At 59.8% G+C, this 22,598-nt stretch overlaps 1 protein-coding gene across 7 annotated transcripts in view; it reads left to right on the forward strand.

Moving 5' to 3' along the window:
- The first annotated feature begins 2,162 nt into the window (after positions 1 to 2,162).
- SLC29A1 (solute carrier family 29 member 1 (Augustine blood group)) overlaps positions 2,163 to 22,598 on the forward strand; it is a 33,757-nt gene continuing 13,321 nt past the window's right edge. For 2 of the 7 annotated variants that reach the window (XM_040612333.1, XM_040612336.1), the window contains exon 1: positions 21,482 to 21,659. The gene's annotated coding sequence lies outside the window, so the exon portion shown is untranslated. Of the gene's footprint in view, positions 2,250 to 7,619; positions 7,786 to 12,388; positions 12,440 to 12,571; positions 12,689 to 21,481; positions 21,660 to 22,281; positions 22,385 to 22,598 lie in introns of those variants that run through there. The other 5 variants (XM_040612338.1, XM_040612339.1, XM_040612335.1 and 2 more) reach the window with 5 other exon arrangements.

Genomic DNA, 22,598 nt, shown 5'->3' on the forward strand with positions numbered 1-22,598 from the left:
GGCAGGTAAATGCTGTGTGCCATGGAGGGGGCCAGGGAACCGTGGCCAAACCCCCAGGGCTTCCTGCATCCCAGGTATTTTTGCAATCATTTCACCAGGCTACACCAGCTTCAGCTGTGCCAGTTCCCACCCGTGCTGGGAAGGGAGCAGAGGAGCTGGCCCAGCCTGCCCTGAGCATGCACCAGCCCCTGGGGGGAGAAGGGGAATTTTCTGGGGCTGTGTATAGCAGGGCCTCTCCCCAGCAGGCTGCTAGGTTCAGCTGCGCACACCCCTCACCCCCTCATACACGTTGTGGGGCTTAAAATAGAAGTGCTGGCTGCAGCCCAGCTCTGCAGCAAGGGCTGGGACAGGAGAAACGCTCCCGCCACCCCGTCTCCCTCCCACAGTGTCTCTGGGGCTGAGGACAGGCAGTGAGGTGGAGGTGGGCACACCAGTGTCCCTGGCAGAGGGGCTTTCTCCGTGCTTCCAGTGAGGGGGGGGAGGAAACGCCGGCAAGGGGTGCTGCTGTGGAGGCAGGGGTGTGCTTCCCCCTGCGCCGTCCCACCCTCCGCTTGGCTCTATCACTCTTGGCTCCAGCACCTGTTTTCCCCCAGCACCAAAGCTCAGCTGCCTGTGCTGCCTTAACGGGAAGAGGCGAGAGGGATGGCAGGCTGGGGGGGCCGTGCCTTGGGAGGGGCCCAGCCCTGGCCAGGCCGGGGAGGAGGTCGAGGCACCGCATTCGTGGCTCCGGCCTGACATACCAGGAAAGCAGCCGGTGGGCAGGCGCCAGTTCATTCCTGAGCAGCTGAGGGGCCCGGCGGAGGGGGCAGCGGGTGCAGGGTGCTCTGCTGAGGGCCCCCCAGCTGGCCCCAGGGGTCTGATGCCAATCCACGGTGGGGTGAGGGTTCAGCAACTGTCCTACCATAGATGGCTTGAGTCCAGCACAGCAGCGTGGGGTGACATGTGCCACCATCCCAGGGATGATGCTGGCACCTGCAGCACTGCTCTCGGTACTGGTACCCAGGGCTGTCCCCCTTGCGCAGGCTGCGTGTCCCCCCGGGGTGGCCGCCCACATGCAACCTCCCCTCTCTCCTTCCTCACGCTGGCACTCAGCCCCGCTACAACCCGCTGACAAATCCTGCTTGCAGTTCCTATGGCAGAAGCCACTTCCCCCTGCTAATCTGCCCGTGCATGCAGCCTCCACCTGCTGAGCCAGCGGGAGCCGTGCTCAGCCGGCCCCAGCCGGCGCCAGGGCTCTGAAGCCCGCTCTGCTGCAAAGCCGGCGGGGCGGGAGAGCCTCTACACCCCGGTCCGGCGGCCACAGGAACCCCCGACCCTGCTTGGCACCTGGAGCGAGGAGGCTGCAGGCAGTATCACCTGGCCCCAGGAGAGCTGAGCCCGCGAGGTAAGGGCAGGGTGCGGGCGGGGAGGTGCGCAGAGCAAGCGCCGTCCCTGCAGTGCTTTGCTTCCCCGGGTACCGAGCAGGGGGTTCAGCTCCAAGCGCCTCTCTGCCGAGCCAAGGACTTGCCCCCCGTTTCTGCTGCACGGCAGTCCTGCTGCAAGGTCACCCTGCAGCCGGGGGCCTGCGCTGAGCTCCCAGAGCCACCACCCACCGCCTCGCTCACCCACCCTGGGGGGACAATGCTCTGGGACCCCAGCCAGGACTCGGGGCTTTCCAGTCCCGTGGCTGCAAGGAGGGTTTGGAACCTGGCCCCGCTGCAGCAGGGGAGTGAAAGGGGGGAGCAGCAGCGGTGAGTGGGGCTCGCTGTCGGCACCCACCATCCCTGCCTGGGCCAGCTCGCAGTACGGCGATGCCCGGCTCCCGGGGCAGGGACCCACAGGGCAGGGTCCCCAGGAGGGCGCAGGGGCAGGAGGACCAGCTGTGTGCTCCAGGAGGAGGGGCGGCACTGGGAAAAGCCAGAGCCCGGGACATCCCCGTGCCGGGGCTGCGGCAGCGGAGGGACCCCGGTAGCATCCATCTCGCAGATGCGGGTGCTGCAGCGGGGGGGTCCGGGGCAGAGCGGGTGCGAGGCAGGGGTGGGCGGCGGGGGGAGCGCGGGGCTGCAGCGCCGGCGGCAGCGGGGCCGGCCCGGGCTGGGGCTGTCCTGCGCCCGTCTGCGCGGTGTCCTTGACGTGGCAGGCAGCGCGCTAGGACCCGGCCGGGAGCCGCAGGCAGCACTGCTGGCAGCGCTCTGCCTGAGCGGTGCGGATCCTGCCCTGCCAGCCGGCAGCGCCGCGGGAAGGAGCCTGCCAGCTCCGGGGAAAAGCATGTAAGCGAGGGCGGCTGCGTCCGGGGCCGGGCGGGAGCTCCCCGTGCCGCGGGCAGGGTCGGGCCGGCCCCGGGCCGGGGCTGCCGCCGCGGGCTGCAGGCAGGGCAGGGGGTAAGGGCCGGTGCCTGCTGCCGCGGAGCGGGGTGCGCTGGAGCGGGGCGGGGACGCCAGCGGCGGCGGTGGCGGCGCTCCGGGGTAGCCCTGGCACCCGTCCTGGGGCGGGGCAGGGCGGGCAGGGCTGGGGGCTGCGGGGGTGGCAATGCTGGGGTGCTGCGGGGGTGGCAGGCCGTCCGACGGGTGCTTTCATCCCAAGGCGCTCGGCCCCTCGCTCCTGGCTCTGCTGGGTGTTGCTGCCTTCCCCTCCCCCTCCGGGACCCCCCCCGGGGGGCTGGCGGTGGACCTGTCCTGAGAGATACATCTGGCACCAGTACAAGTGCCATAGGGCAGCAAATGCCACCGCCCCCCACCCCCCCCCAGCACCAACCAGCTGGGCACGGTGTTTGGTTACCCTGCCCCCGGAGGATGTCACCCCAGGACTGGCACGATCACCTCTTACTGGCCCCTGTCACCTTCTTTTGTCAGGCCCAGCCTTCCCTGAGCACTGGCTCCCTCCCTGCCCCGCCAGTCCCATATGTTCTTCTATGGCCCCGGGGGTGGGGACACTGCCAGGGAGCCCTTCCTGTTCCTGGAGGCCCTGGGACTGTGCCACCTCTGCCTCCCTGCCGGGGCTTCTTCTGCAACTGCATCTGCCTCTCGCAGGCCCTTTGTCCCCATAGCCAGGCACTCTCCCATGACCCTTTCTATTTGTAGACTGACTGCTGGGAGCTGGGAGCCAGCCCTCTGCCCTTGCACCGTTCCCCACACAGCTCCTTCCTCCCCAGGCACCATGCCCCATGTCCTCAGCATGATTTGACCTGGTGCAGAGATCCTGGCTGCCCCCGGGGTCCGAGGCTTAGCCTGGGGCTTGTTTGCCAGAGCCTGACCTCACTTACCCCCGCATCCATGGTGCCTCTCAAGGTCAGGGCACTGCTCTGCTGCTCCGGTAAAGGTCTTGTGCGAGAGGTGAGAAAAGAGGGTCCTTGCCACTGCTCACTGTCCCTACCTGTCCCGTGCCCTGGTGCTGCCTCAGGGAGGGAGTGGGTGCTGTGGGGGCTGCAATGGATGGCAAAGGGTAGGGAATGAGGGAAACTGGCACGGCCAGGTGGTAGGAGGTAGTGAAGCTCATCCGTCACGGTCCCCAGGCCTGCGCAGGAAGGATGATGGAGGACACGGTTGAGGAGCACAGCCACGAGCTGCTGCTGGCCTGCTTGTGCTGCACTGGCTGTCTCATGCACAGATGTATAAGGAGCCCCTGCCCCCTGCCAGGAGCAGCCAGAGTGCCCCTGAAGGCAAGCTGGGTGGCATTGGGAGCAGCGGGACAGGAGATAAAGGCAGCAGTAGCTAAGCAGTCTGTCCCGCATCAGAGCGGGCAGGTCTGACCTGAGCTGCTGGCAGCAATGAGCCACTCCAGGACTTACTGGGAAGCCAGGCTTTCATGGAATTCTTTTTCTTCTCAAGAGGCATGGCTTTTTGCAGGGATCCCAGCACCTCCATGACTGCAGCTGCAAAGCAAGGTCAGCAGCAGCACTGCTGGGCACCATGCAGCAGCTCGGCCTTGCTATGAAGCTTCTTCCCAGCAGTACCATCCCAGGACACAGCACTAGCAAAAACCAGGTGAGGCTTTTCCACCTGCTTGTACCCAGCAGAGATGGAAGGTCCTGCAGGGAGAGTACAGATGGCAGGGAGTAGGTGATTCCTGCAGCTTTTTCTCAGAATGGGGAGTCTTCGTGGGAAGCCAGCCACCACTGTTGTCAGGGCTGACTTTCCCCGTTCTGGCTTGCCAGAAAGGAGATTTACTAGGTCTGGGTCGCAGAGTTAGCAGAGTAGGCTGTTTCCCCAGAGGCTGCCTGTGAGTCCCCATCAGCTGTGGATGGACGTGTCGAGTCAGTCTTATACTGTGAGCCCCTGGGAAGGTAGCACCTCTCTTGTCCCTAAGGCACTTGGCAGCAGCACAGGGATGCTCCTGGCTGCCTTATAGCCCAGGGCTGCAGGGAGAAGCAGGCAAGCTGCCTTCTGAGAAGCGAGTGATGCTGAGGAGGTATGTTTTGTGCTTTTCCCCATCCCGTCCCATCCTAGTCAACTCAGGGCTCTCGGAGGACCAGCCAGGAGCCCTTTCTCTGAGGCCTGCATTTGAGCTGTGAACACAGCCCTGCAGGACAGGTATTGTGCTCGGGGAGACTCACTGTGTGGTGTCCTCGTGTGATCCATCCTGGGTGAACGGCAGGACCCTGAAATCTGCTTCCTAACGGTACCCCTGCCCTTCTGCGTGGTGTGTTACTTACAAGCAATGCTGCCCTGCTCCTTTCCAACACCTTCAAACAAAGAGCTGGAGCTTCTGCCCTTGGACTTCGCTGCATACCCCCAGATTTGTGACTCTCGCTCACCCCCAGCCCCTCCTCTGCAGCACAGCCGCGGGTTAGCATAGCACACAGAACAAAGCCCCCCGAATCGCTGCTCACACTTTGGGGTGCCTGGTTCCACTTTGTGCACACCACTCCCATGCCAGTGGTGCCCCCATCTACCTGCTCCAGCCCACTGCCACCTCATGCTCATGGGCGCGCCTGGGGTCCCAGCGCTGGGGCCCTTGCCTGCCCTTCCCTTGCCCCTTCCCAGGGGACAGCTTGGGGGGGCTTTCCGGCTCGGGTAGGCCAGATCCCCTCCCACCAGCCATCAGCTCCCCACTTTCGGGGCTGTGCTCCCCCCCCCCCCTCGCTGTCCCCCCTCCCTCCCTCCCTCCCGCATACCGCGGGGCCACTTAAGCCTATAGGCCGGCTAAGCCCTTCCCCGTGGGCTCCCCGTGCTCCCCGGTCACGGGAGGGGGCCCCGCAGCTGCCGGCCGCCCACCCGGTGGCCGCCGCAAGGGGGGGCTGCGCCAGCAGGGGGCAGCACCGGCCCGGGCTATGGGTTTGTGGGTGCAGTGTCGCGGCGCGGGGGTCCCGCAGGGTCCCACAGAGCCCCTCTCGGGGTCAGCCAGCTTGGCAGGGTGGGCGGTCGGGGCCAGAAGCGCGTGCATCCCTCCGGGCACAGCCAGACTGCGCCAGGGCCTCCCAGTGACCGGAGCGCAGAGCACTGGAGGCTGCCGGCGGTGTCCCCCAGCCCCACGCGGGAGGGGTGCAGGACCCCCCGAGGGTTTCCTTCTCCCCTGGGCCGTGTTAGCACATCCTCTGCCCACGGGTGGGTTCTCGGCTTTGCAGAAGGGCTGGGGAAGGGAGGGCAGGCCAAGCGATACCCTGGTGATACCCGCCGGCTGGACAGCCGGTCATGGGTTCGGCTTGCCCTTCTTTTGATGTCTCATGGTCGTGCTCTGCTGGGGGGCCGGGGGGGGCTGCATTTCGGCTTGGGAACCCACGGAAGCATGACTGGCAAGGAGGGGAAATGATGAACGGCGGGTACTGTTGGAAGCTGTGGGAAAGGGCCCTCCTGGAGACCTCCCCGGGGATGTTTGGGAGCATTCAGCCACAACTCCACTGCCGATTTGCCCAAGGGGGGAAAGCATGATGGGAAGGGCTTAGTCTCCAAACAGGATTTAGTCAGCCGTGCCAGACCTTTGCACAGAGCTGAATTCCTCCGCGCCAGCCAGCGACTGTTGAGCCGGGCACAGACTGTGGCCAGCATGGCTGTGAGAGCTCCTGGGTGTGTGTTTGGAGTCCTCGTCTCTGTAGATGGCCGTGTGCCATGGTCCCTGTCATGCTGGTGGCCACAGGGGCCACCCAGGGAGCAGGCTGGCTGGGAAAGCAGGTGGGTGCCTTGTCCCTGCCCTGCCATGCAGGGTGGGCAGCCTCCGGCTGCAGCAGCACTCCCCAAGGGCCAGAGCACAGATCTGACCACTGCCACCAAGATGCTTCAGAAAAGTTGATGGGGAGCCAAGGCTTCAGGGCTAGGATTTGGCCATCCTCCAGAAAGGCTGCTTCTACCTGTTAGATGGTGCTTGGAGATCCAGGGAGCTGCTGGGCACCTGGCTCCACTAGGGCTTGGGTGGGCTTTGTGGAGTGGGGGGAGCGAGACCACACAGTGGCTGCCACCCCCCTTCCTTTTGCCAGGTTCCCTCATTCCCAGCTGCCCACAGCTCCCCCGTGGTGTTTTATGAGGTGGCTGGATGCCAACTGTCTCCTTCCTCAATGGCTCTGCTCCATCGCAGGAGGCTGGTGCTGCCAGCCAAGGAGCGGGATGTGCCCCCGGCACTGCTTCAATGGGCCGGATGACCTTGACTATAGTGTGGCTCCCTCCACCCACCGTCCTCTGCCAAGGACACCCAGTGTGAGAATATGACAGGGTGACAGTGGGTGCTAGGAGTGGCCCATGCCCTGAGGCTGGCTGTTTCTGAATGCCGCAGGGCATTCCTGCCTGCTGCTGTGCCAGGGGTTAACCGTGGCTCCTCTGGTATGACTGGGAGCCTGAACTGTGTGTCCTGAGTTTACCCAGGTCTCAGCTTGGCCGCTGGCAAGTGGAAACTGCCTGCGGCAGGGGTAACATTTCACCCTTGGATGGTGGTTGCATGGCTGTCACTCAATAACTAGACACAGAGCAACCCTGTGGCTAATTGGTGTCATTAGGCAGTAAATGCTTGTAAGCAGGAGCTGAGGAGAGGGCAGCAGGGGTGCAGGGAGGGAGGGAAGATGTCAGGGTGTGGGGAGGGAGACAGAGGGGTGGGGATGGAGAGATCACTGTGGGAAGGATCACACCGAGGAGGTGGCTGGGGTGGGAGACCTTCGGGAGAGGGGTTTCTGTGTCCCCTAGCCTGCCAGCTGGGACGTGCCCTGTGTCCCAAAGATGCTGCTGCCCCACAGGGCAACAGGCCCTTCCTGCTGGCAATCTGAGAGGGGCTGGAGCTTGGCTGGACCCCACTGCCCATGCCAGCCCCCAGGAGCCCTGTGGGTGCCCCGGGCCCCTTGCTGAGCTGTGTCTGCCCAGAGGACAATGGGGTTTGTTTCTGCTTGCCCAGCTGGAAAACACGCATGGCCCCAACACCAGGCTGGAGTTCTCAGGGCCAAGGCCCTTCCCTGCCGTATCTCCGGGCCATTTGCTCACTGGAGCTTTGAGTGCTTGGGGGGGGTGGGGAGGTGTCACCCCATTGCATCTTGATGTTACCAGTGAGAGGGGATGCTGAGTATGGGGAGGCGGTGGGGCCAATTGGCAGCAAGTGCCTCCCTCTCCGCTGCCTCTCCTTGCAGGTTTTCACCCAGGGCTGCTCCTCTGCTAGCAGCAAGCTCCTGCTGCCCTCAGCCTACTAGTGAAGAAGCCACAGGCAGCTGCCTGATTTTATTTTGGCAGGTCGGGTCGTGCAAGGAAGCAGAGGGACAGCGGGGCACTGGAGGTCTGTGTGGCTCCCTGCAAGCGGTGACGTGCCCAGCTGGATCTCTGCGCCACGGGCAGAGCTCAGGAGGGGATCGCAGCCTGCTCCTGTCCCACCTCATCCCAGCCAGGCTTAGGCCATCAGGTGAGCATCACTTCGACCCTGCCACTTCTCATCCTGAAAGACAGGGCAGGGCACTGAGGTCCTGGGGGGGGTCACCATCAAGAGCCCTGCAAGCAACAAGCAGGGAACTCCCACCCAAAAAATGGTCCGCCAGCAGCTCCGCAGCTGGGACCCTGCTCCAGGGTCAGCCAGGGCCAGCAAGGGAAGAGCAGAACTGAAACGGTCCCTGAGCCATTCACTGATCCCAGCAACAGGCTGAGGTGCTTTGTTGACTATCAAAGCATCCAGGATCATTGCTGCCTCCTTGTAACTGGATTCCCAGGAGCCTGTAGTGGTTTCTTCCCCCCTATTGGCTTGTGGGTTAGTAACCTGCTGACACTTGACAGAGGTCCAGCATCTTCTGTTTCCCTCCATGTGACTGATTAAAATGCCCCCTCTCCCCCTTTCCCAACCTGGCTGTGCTCCGCTGCCTTGTCACACGTGCAGAGAATCGGATACAGCTGCTAATCTGCTTGCCACCCCACTCCTGCCTGCCTGCTCTGCCTTTTAAACACACTGGCTCTCTGTTTCTTTGCTCCATGGCGCGGAGGGGTGGCACAGAGGCTCTCTGAGCTGAGCCACCCGTGCCCTTCTCCTGGCAGGGTGGGAAGTACCCAGTGGAGGGCAGCCCTGTCGCCATGGGTCATTCATGCAAAGGGAAGGGTGGTTTTGCAATGGAAAGGGGAGCTGGGTGGCGTACAGCCCCCTGACCTCAGCCAGGCTGACAGCCTCACCGTGCCTCAGTTTCCCTTGCTCCTACCACAGGCGTATTAGAGGGAAAGGGAAATCTCATTGCAGAGGAGGGTTGGTGGGTTAATTAATGTATGGTTGCAAAGGGCTTGCAAATCTCCAAAGAAAATGGTCGACGTGGGTGCCAAGTGTAAAGGATCCTGGAAACACTTAAGTGCCTGCAAATGCTGCCTAGCTCCTCAGGCCCTAAAACTCAAATATTTCCCAAGAGGCACAGAAAATGTTCCTTCAGCTCCTATGATGCATTACCCACTGCCTGGAATAAATCTCCATTTTGGCTCTTGATTTCCAAACCAGCTGTTTGTTTGCTTTCCCCTTTTGGATTTCGTTGCTTTAGTTGAAGCTGGGAATTGCTACAAGGCGGGGAGGGGGGGAGAAAGCGGCTTTGGTGAGAGGTTTGGCAGCAAGCGTCACTGAAGGGAGAGCACTTTGCCTGTTCTGCCTGTTGCAAAGCAGAGCATACAAATCGGGCTCCAGGTGACAGCATTGCAATGCCTGCGGCGCACATTTGAGATTTCAGAAAGAAAACTCGAAGGGCTGGGCAGCATGAGCCCCTTCAGCATGTCCTGGGGAGCATGTCCATGGGACTCCTGGCTTTATGTAAGGGAGAGGCTTTGCTGGCTGCCTTCCCCCAGGAAAGCAGGGCTCTGCCTTCTCCCTTCGCCCTGGGGAGCGCAGCAATGTGCCAACAGCAGCGGTGTATTTTAGCACCATGCTGCTGCTTCGGGGATGGAGAGTGTGGAAGAGCAGCAAGACCCTGGGCCCCACTTGAGGCTGCTTTTCTCCTTGCCCAGATTACACAGGGGAGAAACATCTAGCTCTGTGTGTCGTGCTGGTGTTATACATTGGTGGGCCCAGTACCAGTGCTGGGCAAAGCCCCAGCTGTTTCCAGTCCAAAGCAGAAACCGTTTCTGTAGCTGTTTACTTCTTCTGGGAGGCTTGTTATTGTACTCACAAAGGCGAAGATGATAACATGAGAGTCACTTGGGAGCAGAGGGCTCCACGAAGACAACGCATCCTGTCAAGATGAAACAAGACAGCTTGACCCTTCAGCAATGGCACATGTTTTCATAGCAGTGAGTTGTCACTGGCTCTGTGATTTGCCACCTTCTGTAAGAGAGGAGGTGTCATCCCCCTGAGACCACATGCCAGTGTTAGTATCAGGCATCCCAAGGACCATGCATGGCTCTTGGGGGTGGATGTGCTTCCCAGGGGGCTGAAGTGGCTCTCCTGACACAAGACCCATGAGTGAAATCGTTTTTGTCCTGCACCAGCCAGGGCTGGATTTTAATGGATGTTCCCTCCCAGCCTTAGCCTTCCTCACTCCATGGTGTCTTGCTTGCCCCAGGTCTCCTGCTCACCCAAAGGAAGGCATCGTTAGACCCCATCCTGCAAGTCAGTGGTGGGTGGGTGCACAGGTCTGTGCAGAGAAGCAGCTGGTGGCCCATGCGGACGGAAGAGATATACTTAGGAGCTGGAAGCTGCCTTTCTCCTTGCCTTCTTTCTGGTATATCTGCTGGCCTTCTGTCTGCCTGCGGTCACTGGTGGCTGCAACGCTGTTCAGCGCTAATGGATTTCAACCCTCTTGTCTCCACTGAGACATCTCTATTGAGAGATGTTGGTTCCAGTGCTGAGGAGCGGCTGCGCAGACAGGACCAGAGCCGTGAATTAGAGAACATTTAATTCCATACTTGAGCAATGGTAAGTGCTCTGTACCCTGCTGCTGAAAGCCTGGGGTGAGGCAGCAACCCCACCCACCCTGTCCTGAAGCAGAGACTTCCTGGAATATCCACTCAAAGGTAAATTTTGTGGTATTTCTTCTCCCAATGGGATCTGAGGGTCTTAATGATGCTGAGAGCCTTGTTCTTGCTTCTGGAAGCACGGTGACAGTTTGGCTGGGCGCTGCCAGTCTGGACCCTGTGCTCAGGAGTCCCTGGGGGATTGGTTCCCACAGCTTTTAGTCTGTGCTGAAGTTGGAGCTTATATAGAAAAATAAAATTGTAGCGATGCTCAAATTTTAGCTTATGCTGCTGAGCAGCAAGTGTGGACATCTTGAGGGGAAACATGGGGCCTGAGATGCTGTGGCATTGATGTCCTGGGGACTGCTACAGGGACTTGTGGGGCTCTCTAAGTGACAGCAGCATGGCACATCTCAAAGCTAGAGAGGAGGTGATGTGAGACATCTCAAAGCAGGCAACCTTGCTCTCCTATTTTGCTTTTTTTTTGGAAAGGAGAGGCGAGAACAGGGGAGGCGGGGAGAGGAGAGGCGAGGAGAGAGGTTTTGCCTGTGTTGCAGCTCACCCAGAACACAACCCTCCAGATTGGAAAGGCTTAGGGAAAGTGGGCTGAAAGGCAGGTCCAGGGCTTGGAGCCGTCATTGCCTGGGAGACGCAGCAGGAGCTTAATTGGAGATGGGAGCTTTTAAATCTAATTTGATCTGATACAAATCTTACATTTAAGACAAAAGCCTCCTGTCTTACTAGCTGACAACACTGTCTGCTGTTCACTTCATGTTGTCAGTACACCCTGCTGACTCCAGCAATCTGTAACTGCAACCAGTATCTACCAGCCAGCACAGAGGGAGAGATCCAGTGGCAGAGGCTGCTACCGAGCAGGACCGCAAAGAAGTTACTTCCTGAGGGTGACACTGCAGCGTCATTGTTGCATCTCAGAAAGCAACGGTAACTGTCTTACCCCTGTCCTCATAGCCTTTTTATCGGGCTTTGGGGACTTTTTGCTTACGTGGTGACGTTTTGCATGTCTGTCTTAAAATACAAGCTTGGTGCTTGGATTCAGTGGGGAGATGTGTATTAGACATCATCTCGCTGGAAGATTGTGAAGACAGGAATCTGCCAGGGCATTTGGGGGTGTTTTAACTTCTGATTTTAATTTCTAACTCAAACTGATTGCTGGCTGCAGAGAATTTTCCGAGGGTGTTTATTAACGGAGCAAACGTTTTTACAGTCAAAGTTGCTACAGGGACTTCCTGATGCTGCTGCCTGCAGCCACATGGCGTAAGTGAACAGAGCGAGCGAGCGAGAAGGGCCTTGTGCTCCTGGTAGAAGCACCTGGAAACACCAAGCTACATAAAAAAAGATTGCAAGCCGTTTAACTGCTCAGGTAGGAATTCAGGTGCACTCCCCTTTGCTGTGGGACAAAGTACCTGATTCCTGCTGCACCTTGGTAATTAAGCAAAACAACAGGTTTTTATCACAGCAGAGTAGATATCTATTCTGGAGAGATAGGAGGCTGGAGCTTGAAAAAACCCAACCAAACAGCTTAGAGTCCATGCCTGCCCTTTGGATACTGGGTACACACAGTACTGATATGCTCTGGATATAAGAAAACTGCTAAATTTCAGAGGGGTCTGCACATTACCTGCCATCCCAGGTAGCACCCCCATGAATGCATGGTGCAAAAAGCTGTCTTCAATCTTCTCCACAACCCAAGATAGTTTTATATATATATATATATAAAACAATATACACACACATGTTTATGTATACACACCCATATGTATCTATATACGTACATCAGTAACTGCCAGCAGAGAGGATTTTTGTCTGGATTGGGATGCAGCTTCACGCTCCGTTCAGAGCCATAACACACCGCACAGCTCCCCGTAGAGCTACAAGGGTTACCGATGGGTGGGTATTAATGCAAACCCGGAGCCGGGCGCAGCTCAGAAGCGCTGGGGGGGGGGGGGGGGGGGGAGTTGCCCCCCCCTTCTCCGGGGCTGTGCAGGGCTGCAGCAGCCGGACCCTGGGCGGGCCGGGGGTTTCCCCGCCGGGTGCGGGGCGGGGGAGGCGCGGAAGGGGGGGAGCCAGGGGCGGGCCAGCCCCGGGGAGGGCCGGCACCCGGTGCGGTGCGGGGGAGCGCGGCGCAGGTGGGTTCACGCGTGGGGTGGGCAGCGCTGCCCGCGGGGGGTCGCGGCGTCTTTTCCCCCTTCTCTCCGGGGGGGTGGGGGGGGGGAAACCGGCCGCCTCCCCCACGCGGGAGCCGCGTGGCGCTGAAGGCGGCAAAAAGAGGAGGAGGAGTTTGAGGAGCGGGCAGGGAGGAGGCGGTTTCCCATCCGCTTCGGGGACAGAAGGCGCCGGCGAGGAGAGGGGGGCAGCGGTGAGCGCCCTTCTTTAAGGTACTGGCTCAAAGTCGCTGAGCTTGCAACGCCCCCCCCCCTCGCCCCCGCCTCCCTCCGAGCGTCCTAGCAGCGTTCCAAAGCTGACGGGTGCTTTGGAGCAGGGAGCCGGGTGCTCCCCCAGGAGCCCTCGGAGGGAGCCGGCGGGGGGTTGCAAGCTCAGGATCCGGCGCCGCAGCCTTGGGGGGAGGCAGCGTGTGAGTCGCGGGTCGGTGTCGCGGGGGGTGTGATGCATAGATGCTGTCTTTTGGGATGGGGGGGTTCTTCCTTGCCGCCTCGCGTGGCGAGTCCACATCCCTTTCCGTAGCTGCCGCCGCGGGGAGAGCGCGTGGCTTTGGGGTGCGGTGATGCTTTGATGCCTGGGATGCAGGACTTGCCCCAGGGGGTCGCGCAGCGCTCCTCCGGCTGCAGGGATGCGCATCTCCGCCGCGCGGCAGCCGCTGCGGGCCGCGCCGGGCCACGCTGCGAGGACCCGGTGACGGGCGTGTGGGCTGGGCGCCATGTGCTGCGGTGCGGGCGGTGGGGCAGGGCCGGCCCCGCTCCGCGTCCTGCTGAAGAAAGTGCTCCCCGTTGGCTATGGGGTGCTGTTGAAGATTTCAGTTTCTTTCTGTTCCTGAGCAAAGCGGCTGCGTTAATGGAGAGCCTGGCCCGGGCAGGAGCACCAAGAGCTCCCGTGGAGCCCTTTTGTGCTGTCATTCCCACCTCTGCAGTTAAATTAGAGCCTGTACTTAAAAATTTGAGCCTCTAGTTAAATCTGAGCCTCACACCCCTGCTAGGTGCTAAGACTGCCAGACCAACAGTCACTGCCTGTGCTCACCAGCGCTCCCGCCTGCCTCTCGGGAACAGGCTGTGGAACTGCGGGCTGTGTGGGAAGGCGGCAGCAGCCAAGCCCTGGGGCTGTGGGATCGAAGACAAGTGAGTCTGTATCCTTGAGCCCAGTAGATTCCCTAGGGTTAGGGGCTGCAGGAGGAATTCATGCAGCTGTTGGCCACAGCTGGATGCGCTTCCCGGCTGCTCCAAAGCAGGAAGCAGCCTGACGGCCCCTCAGTTGCCTGTTGTGAGCTGACACAATTTAGGGACTTCTGTCAATGCCGACACAGGAAATCCCACTCCCCTCCTGCACCGCATCCTGGCTTGGCGGCATCGTTTCCTCTCGCCAGCCCCTGCGAGATGCTGGACAGTCTTCGGGCTCCCTCAAGCCTGCCTCCACTACAAAACTACTGCAGGATGTGACTATGCGGGGATGCTTTTCTCTTGGGTACCTGGTTGTCTGAGTGCTGCTTGTGGGCTGTTGATACAGTGTCAGTGCAGTGCAGACGCTGTATGTGTGCTCTCTGGAGTGCTCCTGCTGTTGCTTTTTGCTCCTGGAAAAGACAGGTAGGCATGCCTTGGCTCACCAAGAAGGTCTTTACAGAGCAGGGGCACTTTCCGTATGGCACTGAGGGCTCTAACGTAGGCCCCAGAAGATGGTTTGCAGGGTGGCTGTTTCCCCTCAGCTAGTACAAACAAGAGGCGGGGGCCTACACTGTAGCAAAGCGTCTGCAACGGAGAGGTGGAAGAAATTCAGTTCAGCCTGAACTGGCAAATGAGCACCAGCACACAGGGCAGTAGGGCACCTCCATCCTGCAGTTTTTCCTCTTCTCTCTTCCTCCCCAAGCTGCGTAATTAACTACTGGCATAATTTCCCCATCATGGCATCCCTGCTCTCATTATCTTGGGCTGAGATGTATAATGAGCCTCTTCCTCTTCCAAGATGAGCCATAGGCTTTGTTCTTGCCCGGGCCTGACCTGTCTTCTTCCTTGTTGTGGTCTGGGGTGAAGCCAGGGCATGGAGGACAAGGCACCCCTTCATCCTCTCTCCTGTTGCACTTCCTTGCTCTGCCCGGCTCCATTCCCAGCTGCCCTGGCAGAGGCAGGGTTTGGGGACCAGCCCATCAGACCAGAGGGAGCCCAGGAGCACCCGCCTGCCCTGTCCAGATGGGCAGGCACCAGCCATTGGCTTTGGGAAGCCAGCAAGCAGCCCCCAGTGCCTTCTCTGGGATACGTGGATCTCAGCTGGTTTTGTCCAGCATAACATCCAGGTCCTTGACAGGTGTTAAGGAAGCTGCAATACCTGCTCTTACCAGCAAGTGCTGTTTGTGGTCCTTGCCAGCTCAGTACTGACCCCACAGTGCAAACTCTGCTCACCTTCTTGAGCCTCCTCAGCACATAGCTCTGCCCTGTGACACCTGCCAGCCCAGCACTGGTGCTGCTGGACCTGCAGGACTGTGAGCTCTCCAATCACATCTCCATGCTAACTTGCACTTAGCTGCCAGCAAGCTCAGGTGCAGAGCATTACACAGCGTGAGCTCCAGGCATTTGCAGATGGGCAGGAGTCAGGGTTTTAACAAACACACAGCTATCGGGATTTGATTAAGCAGTGCGATGAAGACCGAGTGTTTCCTAGGTTAACAACGTGCAAGATGTGGGATAGGCAAAGAAGTGTGCGGAGTAGGGTTGGACCCTGGGTGGATTTGGTTACATCAGGATGTGTGGTCCAGAGAGACCCCAGTGCCCCAGCTGAGGTTGCAGCACAGCACTGCACCCCATCTCCCACTCCAAACCCTGTAGACTTGGTTGGGCGATTGGCTGTACGTAGGCTCTGGGGAGCTGTGGTGCTGCGTGAGGAATGCGTACGAGGGTTGCTGCTCTCATGAGACTAGGAAAGCTGTTGCATAGGGATGGTGCTAGCCCTTTGTAACTTCATTGCTGATGCTGGTGCTGTTAAGAACATCACTATTGTGACACTTTGGTCCTGCTCTGGCTTGGAGCAGGCTTTTCTGTGGTCTCACTGATCCCTGAGAAAGGGGAGGCTCAAAGCATTGGGTATGTGTGGCTGTCATGCACCATCCATGACAAAAATCAGTGAGCTTGGCATTCTGGGTGCAGTGCTCAAGGCTCTCTTGCAGCCTCTTAGTTAAGCCATGGGTAAGCACAGTCAGGCTTCATCTCTAGAAGACTGGCTTTTTTTGAGGCCAAAGGGGAGCAGAGACCTATTGCCTACTTGCCAGTTCATTCAGAAGAAGCCAGCAGGAAATCAGGCAGATTTCCGCAGAGCTGCCTTGCCTGCTTCCCACCACACCACTGTCAGGATTTGCTTTAGTTCATTTAGTTTAGGTCTTGTCTGATGGGAAAGCACTTCACTGTGAAATTTCCAGCTGGAAATTCATGGAGTGAGTGGACCAGGAAGCTACAGAAGGAGGAGGCAGACAGGGGCTTGAGGTGAAGAGCAGGACTGCGAGGGATGCGGCTGGATCAGGAGCAGCAGCAGGACTGGAGGATCCTGCAGTCAGCCTCCCACCCGGTGAGCAGCCTGCTCTGGCCAGGTACTGAGGGCTGAGTCACAGCAGCAGGACTGGGTCATCAGCCTGGCTGTGCTGAGGGCAAGCCATCACCCGAACACGTACCAGCGCCCCTGGACTGCCGCTGAAATGGCCCCAGCCTGCTGCAAGGCTGCTGGGGAGAGGTGCATCCCACCTGGGCCACCCTGCTTGGCTTCTCTGCTCATGCTGTGGGTCCCAGTGTGGTCCTCACCCCTGCCTGGTTCATCACACCTAGCACAGCCACCCACTGATTCCAAGCAGGGACAGGGAGCCGATTCACACCGATAGCTGAGGGTCAGCTCACCTGGAGGAGCTCAAAGACATCAAGGGCTTTGGGGTGGGCAGCCCCATTTGAGGTTTGCTCATGGAAAACCCTTGTGAGAGGAGCTCCCTCATTTTAGGCTTGGTTACCCCTGGAGAACAGCTCGGAGAGGCAGGAGGGACTGGTGGCATAGCTCTCTTTGTGCTCCTGGCCAGGGGCTTGGAGTTGAAGGAGCTACCTGCCCTACCTTCAGCAGGCCTTGTCTTTTCCTGGCCTCAGGACCAAGTTGGAGGCAGTTCTATTTTTTTGCCTGGGATATCCTCCCTCGGCGCTGTGGATGAGCTCCTCGATGGTATTTGCTCTGGACAGAACCTCTGCCCCCTCGGGGAGCCCACTGCTGCAGGGAGCACGGTGCCTTCAGCTCTTAAGGGTTTGTAGGTATTGTGCTGTGGCTGAGGATGGTAGGGTTGGGCAGGTCTTCATACCACCCTGATGAGAGCAGGAGTGTTATCCATGCACCACAGGAGGAGGCAGACCAGCGGCAACACAACCAAGCTGTTAAGCAATCCACCCTCCCCTGCAGCTTCTCCTTCCCGTCTTCACACCCACCCCTCGTGGCAGTACAAGGTTGGTGTGACCGCATGGTGAACCACATCAGGGCATTGATCTGCCAGCATCTTCCCAGACAGGGCTGTTACCCTGGAGGCAGCAGGTGCAGGGTGCCTGGGCGATGTGGGGCAGGAGCTGTGCCTTGTGGGGGTCAAGGGAGTTGCTGTAGGGCCCCACGCTCCCCCCTGCCTGGGCTCTGCAGCTGGGCTTGCTCCGAAAGGGGAGCCTTTGACTAAAAACAGAACCCAGCAGAAGTAAATGGCTTGGCCTTCAATAAAACAAAGACAAGTCATCTGCCACCAGCCCTCCCTCCCTTTCTTCCCCCGTGGCTGCAAGGGGGATGCGGTGTGCCAGAAAGGGATTGCTTCAGCAGCGCTCAGCTCCTGGGCTCCTTATCGCCTGGCATCGCCGTGGGAGTGCATCAGCGTCCCAGCGTGTCCAGGCACCTGGGCAAGCTCTGGCAGGACACCTTGCCGGATGGCCAGCCCACCTCGATGGAGGCTACGGTACCCTTGGATCTTCCAGCAGGGAGTCTCAGAGCCTCCTTCATCTCTTCTGCTCCCCAAATTAACATGGGAGAGGCTCGGCAGCGGTGGAGCCTGCAAGCCAATGCCAATGTCTGCAAAGTGCCGTTTCCACATGAGCAGAGCACTCGGTGGCTCTCATGCAGGGTTCTCCGTGCTTCCAAGGTATCCCTGGGGATGCTCACAGTCCCAGGCAGCCCAGGACCTTGTGGCTGTGGCACACTGGGTGGTGGCTGATTGCACAGATGCAGCAGCGCCTGCGGGTTGGGATTTGGAGGGGATGTGACTTGCCCTTTCCTGACTTGTGGCCAGGGTTATTATTGGTCGTGTGGGAGACACTCTGTTTTGCCATGGTTTGTCCAGACGCGGGGGTGAGCTCCTCACCTCCTGTTGTCTCTCCCTGCCTGATCCTACTTGCATAAAGGTTTCCCTGTTTGCTACGGGTTAGCCCAGGCCAGTGCCAAGAGTGAGAGGTTTGGAGTCTAACTCCCTCCGAAGGAGGTGTCTGCCTCGAGCCTTCCTCTGGCTCCACATGTGAGACCTTAGTCCTGCCAGGCTGTTTGTGGAAGCTGAGTTATTCAGAGAGGAGGGTACGGGAAGCGGAATTTCTGCCCTGTGTGTTTACTCCTAGTCCTGTGCTTGATCCACACTACTGGTGGCATGCTGCCACCTTGGCTTTTGGTTCCTAGGTCCACAGACCGTGTGCTGTCCGCACGGCTCTTCTGGAGCTACCGCAGAGCAAGCCTGGCTCTCAGCAGGTGTTACCTTCCCCACAGCCTTATTTAAAATCAGCTGGGAATTACAGGTGTGCGTGGCTCCTCGAGTCCCCCCAGCTCCTAGGACTTGTGGGGATGGCTTTGCCCTGCTGCTGGGAGGTGACTGCAGCTTTGGAAGTGGCTGGCTTTGGGCACGTGGGAGGAGCACACCCAGCCAGGGCATCTGTCCCTGCTCCCTCCTTTTGTTTTGGGGGATCATGGGGTGCCCCTTGGCTGGGACAAAGAAGGTGTGTGGGTCTGGGTGTGACTGACATGCCCCATCTCCTGGAGCAGAGCTGCATGTAGCAGCTGAAGCCAGTTCGCAGTTTGCAAGATGCTGCAGCCATCCAGGCAGTGAGCAGGATCTTGGCAGAACAAGTGGCTGGCAGAGGGACCATGGCAGGTGCCAAAACCTTCTTCCCTGCTCGCCACCCCCTTTCCCAGTAGGGCTGCGGAGATTTCATGCTGAAAACAGTGGTCAGCCAGGTCCCAGGTTCTTGAGCTGGCCTACAAGCAAAAAGCCACTTCAGTCTGTGGGGACCCAAAATAGCCCTTGCATTTCTCTCCTGGCTGCCAGGCACATCTGACATGCAGAGGACAGAGCCAACCTCAGCCCACCACAGGCCCGGCAGTGGTTGGCCCACACACGTCTGTCCCAGTTTCTGTCAGGGGGCTCTTGGTCAGCGGGGAGGGATCGCCCCTCCAAATTTTGGGAGCTGGGGAGGCTGTGACGCCGGGGGAAGATCATGTTGTTCTGGCTCTGGTTTCACTCCTCCACCCCCCCCCACTAAATTGGAAGCAGCTGTGCAGCCCAGCCCAGCCTTGGAAAAATTGCTGGGTGGGGGCAAAATGAGGTCTGCCCCCGTGCCAGCCCCCTGGCAGGGCTGGCAGCCTGCGGCAGCCCCTCCGCCGAGTCCTCTGGGTGCAGGGACAAGGCTGGCTCGGTCCAGCCCCAGGGATGCTCTCCCACCTGCCAGGGGACTCAGGTGAGGGGGCAGCGTGGCCCAGGTGCCGGTGGTTCAGCAGCTCCCACTGGGTGTGGGCAGCTCTTGCTGGCTGAGGGTCCTGCTTGCCTCCAGCTTTGTGCATTTGCATCTGGCACCAGCTCCCTTCGGGAGGGAGGCAGCACTGGACGGATGGAGCCTCTCCCCTGGGATGTGAACGTGTCCCAGGGTGTGGGAGGTGGCCGGGTGGCAGTGGGCAGGGAGTTGGTGTGGGCAGGTGCTCTCACAGCTTTTGTCTGCCAGCTTTTCCTGCCCTTCCAGAAGCGGCCCTGTTTTGGGGACGAGCGATGAGGAGTCCTGGGGTCGGGCTCTCCTGGGGAGAGAAGCCCCCATAAAGTACAGTGTGGCATTTGAGGTGAGGGAACATGTTTGGCTGAGCCCTCCAAGCCTCCTCTGCTAGAGGCTCTGTGCATAGAGGGGGCTCCATGCGTATCTTGGGGAGGGGTTTAGAGGGGCTTTTGAACTTTCCAATGATTCCACAGCCCCCTGCCTTGCCCCTCACATCAGGGCTGTTTTGAGGACCTCTCAACTGCACCATAAGCTGTCCCCATCCTTCTTTCCCAGCCGCTCACTGCAGGTTGCTCCATGCTCAGCTCCCTTGTGTCGTTCCTGGCCTGACTCCTTCCTGGGTCTGCCAGCTCTGAGCTCAGTCCTGGAGCCAGGAACATGAAGCAATGATGGAGGAATCCTCTCCATCCCAGCACCCTGGGGACCACCAATGGCAGGTAGCCTCCTGCAGTCGTGCTCTTCCCCTCCAGTACTACTCCCTGAGCAGTGACCTCGGGGGTAGCCACATGTTGCTGTAGATATGGCCCTACCAAGCCTAGAAGGCAGGGTATGGAGAAACTCATCTTGGTGCTCTTTCATTCCCTGGCTGTGGGACTCTGCCCTCTGGGTTTCTTCCCATACATCCACTGAGTCCTTATCTTCAGACTTTTCTGGCCATGAACTGCTTTTTTCTCTTTCTGTTTTGCTGCATGCTTCCTCTTTATGGGTCTCACCTTTGTTCCTACAGACATGAGGGGGAAATGGGGACACGGTACTGTAGGCTCAGCCCATCCCTCCGACGTGCTGTAGCTGCTGCCCAAGGTGGGGCTGACCGAGATACCATCTGTAATGACAGGGATTCCTCTTGAGCAAGCCTCGTCATGACTGGGTGGGGGGTGGAAGCTACTAAAGCAAAAGAGATGCATCTGGCAGCCATGCCCCAGGGGGGGTCTTGCCTAAGCAATGCCCCAGCCCATTAGGGGGCAATCCCTATTCCCACTCGATTGGGTGGGAATGAGGAGTGCCACCTGCCTGGGCGAGCTGGGCTGCGGGCAGGCGGGAGCCAGCACTGTGCCTTGTGCTCTGGCACGTTGGGATTGCATGGCTGTCCTGGTACGTGGTGGCCTGTGCCACCGCTGCACCAAGCCCCAGGCTCCTCCATGCAGGGACAACCTGCTCCTGCCTCAGGGCTGCCTCTGGCTGCTCCTTGTGCTCCCTGCTGATTTTTACATTAATGGTGTCCGGTTGTTCTCCCCAGGGGTTCTGTAAGGTTTTCTCCACTGGAAAGCGGAAATGTGGCTTCCTCCCATTGTGCCTCTTCCCGCCACGGCCCCCAGGCTGACCCTGGGGAGCACCCTTCCCGCAGCACCCCCCTCCCTGTAGCCCCCAGATGGAGCCAGGCAGCACCTCACCCAGCCATGCTGGCACCCTGGGGGGCTTGGACCAGCCCTGCACACATGGGCTGCAAGGGGCTGCCAGGTGAGGATGAAGGTCTGGGGTGTGGCATCCCCCGGCTCTCTCCGAACCCATGGTGGTCCCACAGGAAGCTGTGGCCAGGTAGCGTGAGCTTTGTGCCTGCCTGTGTGGGTCGTTGCCCTGCCCCTCCCCACCTCCAGGCAGCCCCTGGAGGTGCTGAAAGCTGTCTGGAGGCACCATCCAGGTCCCGGTGGTGGTTTCCTCCTGGTTTTGGAGGTTTCTGCAGCTGTAGTGAGTCGAGTCCTGAGCAAATCCCTCTGGCCACTCCTGGGAGAAGGGTCTTTATTTCTCTGAATTTCCAACAAATGGAGCCTGCACCTAGCCCTGGAAAAACGTGCCTCCTTCCCCAGCCTGCCAAGAAGCAGGGTTGTGGCTTGGAGGCGATAGTCTCTTCTCCTGGGGACAGTGGCCTGAGCAGGTGCCATCAGGGAAAACAGCTCCTCAGAAGAGCCCTTACGAATCCTGTCCCTGCAAACAGGCTCCCGAGGGCAGCTTATCTCTCCCTCTGACGTCTCCTCAGAGATGACGTCCCCCCTTAGCTCCTGCCCGGGTGCTGTATCTCCTCCCGTACCTCCAAACCACAGGCCTTGGAGCAGGCAACCGCTCCGGTGTTTGCAGGGCTCTTCCCGCCTCTCTCAAGGCTGTGCCGTCCCTACAGTCCTGTGGCCTGAGGTGACCGGGAGCAAGGGTCTGGGACCAACCTGCCCTTCTGGTAAGCTTCTTGCTGTGACAGTAACATGTCCCCCCAGAGAGTTTGATGGGGCGCTGAGCAAGAGCACCCATCATCTCTGCTGCAGGGGGTTGCATGGGTGCCCGGAGGGGTGTTCTCTGGCTGGACACCAAGTGTCCTGGGCTCGGGCGGTCGCCATGTGCGCGTTCATGGTGGGGCTGCATCGCTAGGGCCTCCTTGTTGGTATTTGGCCAGAGATATGTCAGGGCTGGAAACCCACTGAGCGGCCCTGGTGTGGAGGTGGACTCCCACAGCTCTGTGGGACATGGTGGCGGCTGGAAGAGTCCCAGCTGCGTGACCTGGGGTAGTTTTAGGGCTGGCTTTGCCCTGTGACTGCCCACTCCCCTCTCCCTGGTGGGAAGCCCTTTGAGGACAGCGCTGGAGTCCCACGGGGCCCTGGGGAATTTGCCACCTGGGCCAGGTCACTTTACCTGCCAGGGCCGGGGCCCCCCAGGGAGCCTCTCGGGGCCCCTTGAACTCTGCAGATAAGGTGCTTTGCAGCTGTCTGGTGTGCGCAGTTCAAAACACAGCACAGGGCTGAACCCCCCCGCACCTCCCCATGCCACCCGGCAGCCGAGATAACAGCCGGTCGGTGCTGGGAGCGAGTTTGCATGGTGGCTGTGGGTGCCGCAAGCCTGAAGGCAGAGAGGGCCTAGAGCTGTCTCTCCTTTTGCCCATGAAGGAGTGGAGAGTGCAAGGTGAAACAGGTCAGAAACATTACCTGGGGACCTTCACCTCTGCTGTCCCCTTACAGGGGAGGGCTTTGTCTGCAGGCAGCAAGGCAAGGGAGGAGGCCAAAATGCCTCCATCCTGCTCCCTCGCTATGATCCCTCCCCAGGAGGCAAGCACCAGCAGCGCTGGGGGCAGTGGACGGTGCAGCAAGCCTGTTTGCAGAGGGGCAGGGCTCAGAAAGGAGAAGAA

This window comes from Falco naumanni, chromosome 12 (assembly GCF_017639655.2).
Source record: "Falco naumanni isolate bFalNau1 chromosome 12, bFalNau1.pat, whole genome shotgun sequence".
Classification (NCBI taxonomy): domain Eukaryota; kingdom Metazoa; phylum Chordata; class Aves; order Falconiformes; family Falconidae; genus Falco; species Falco naumanni.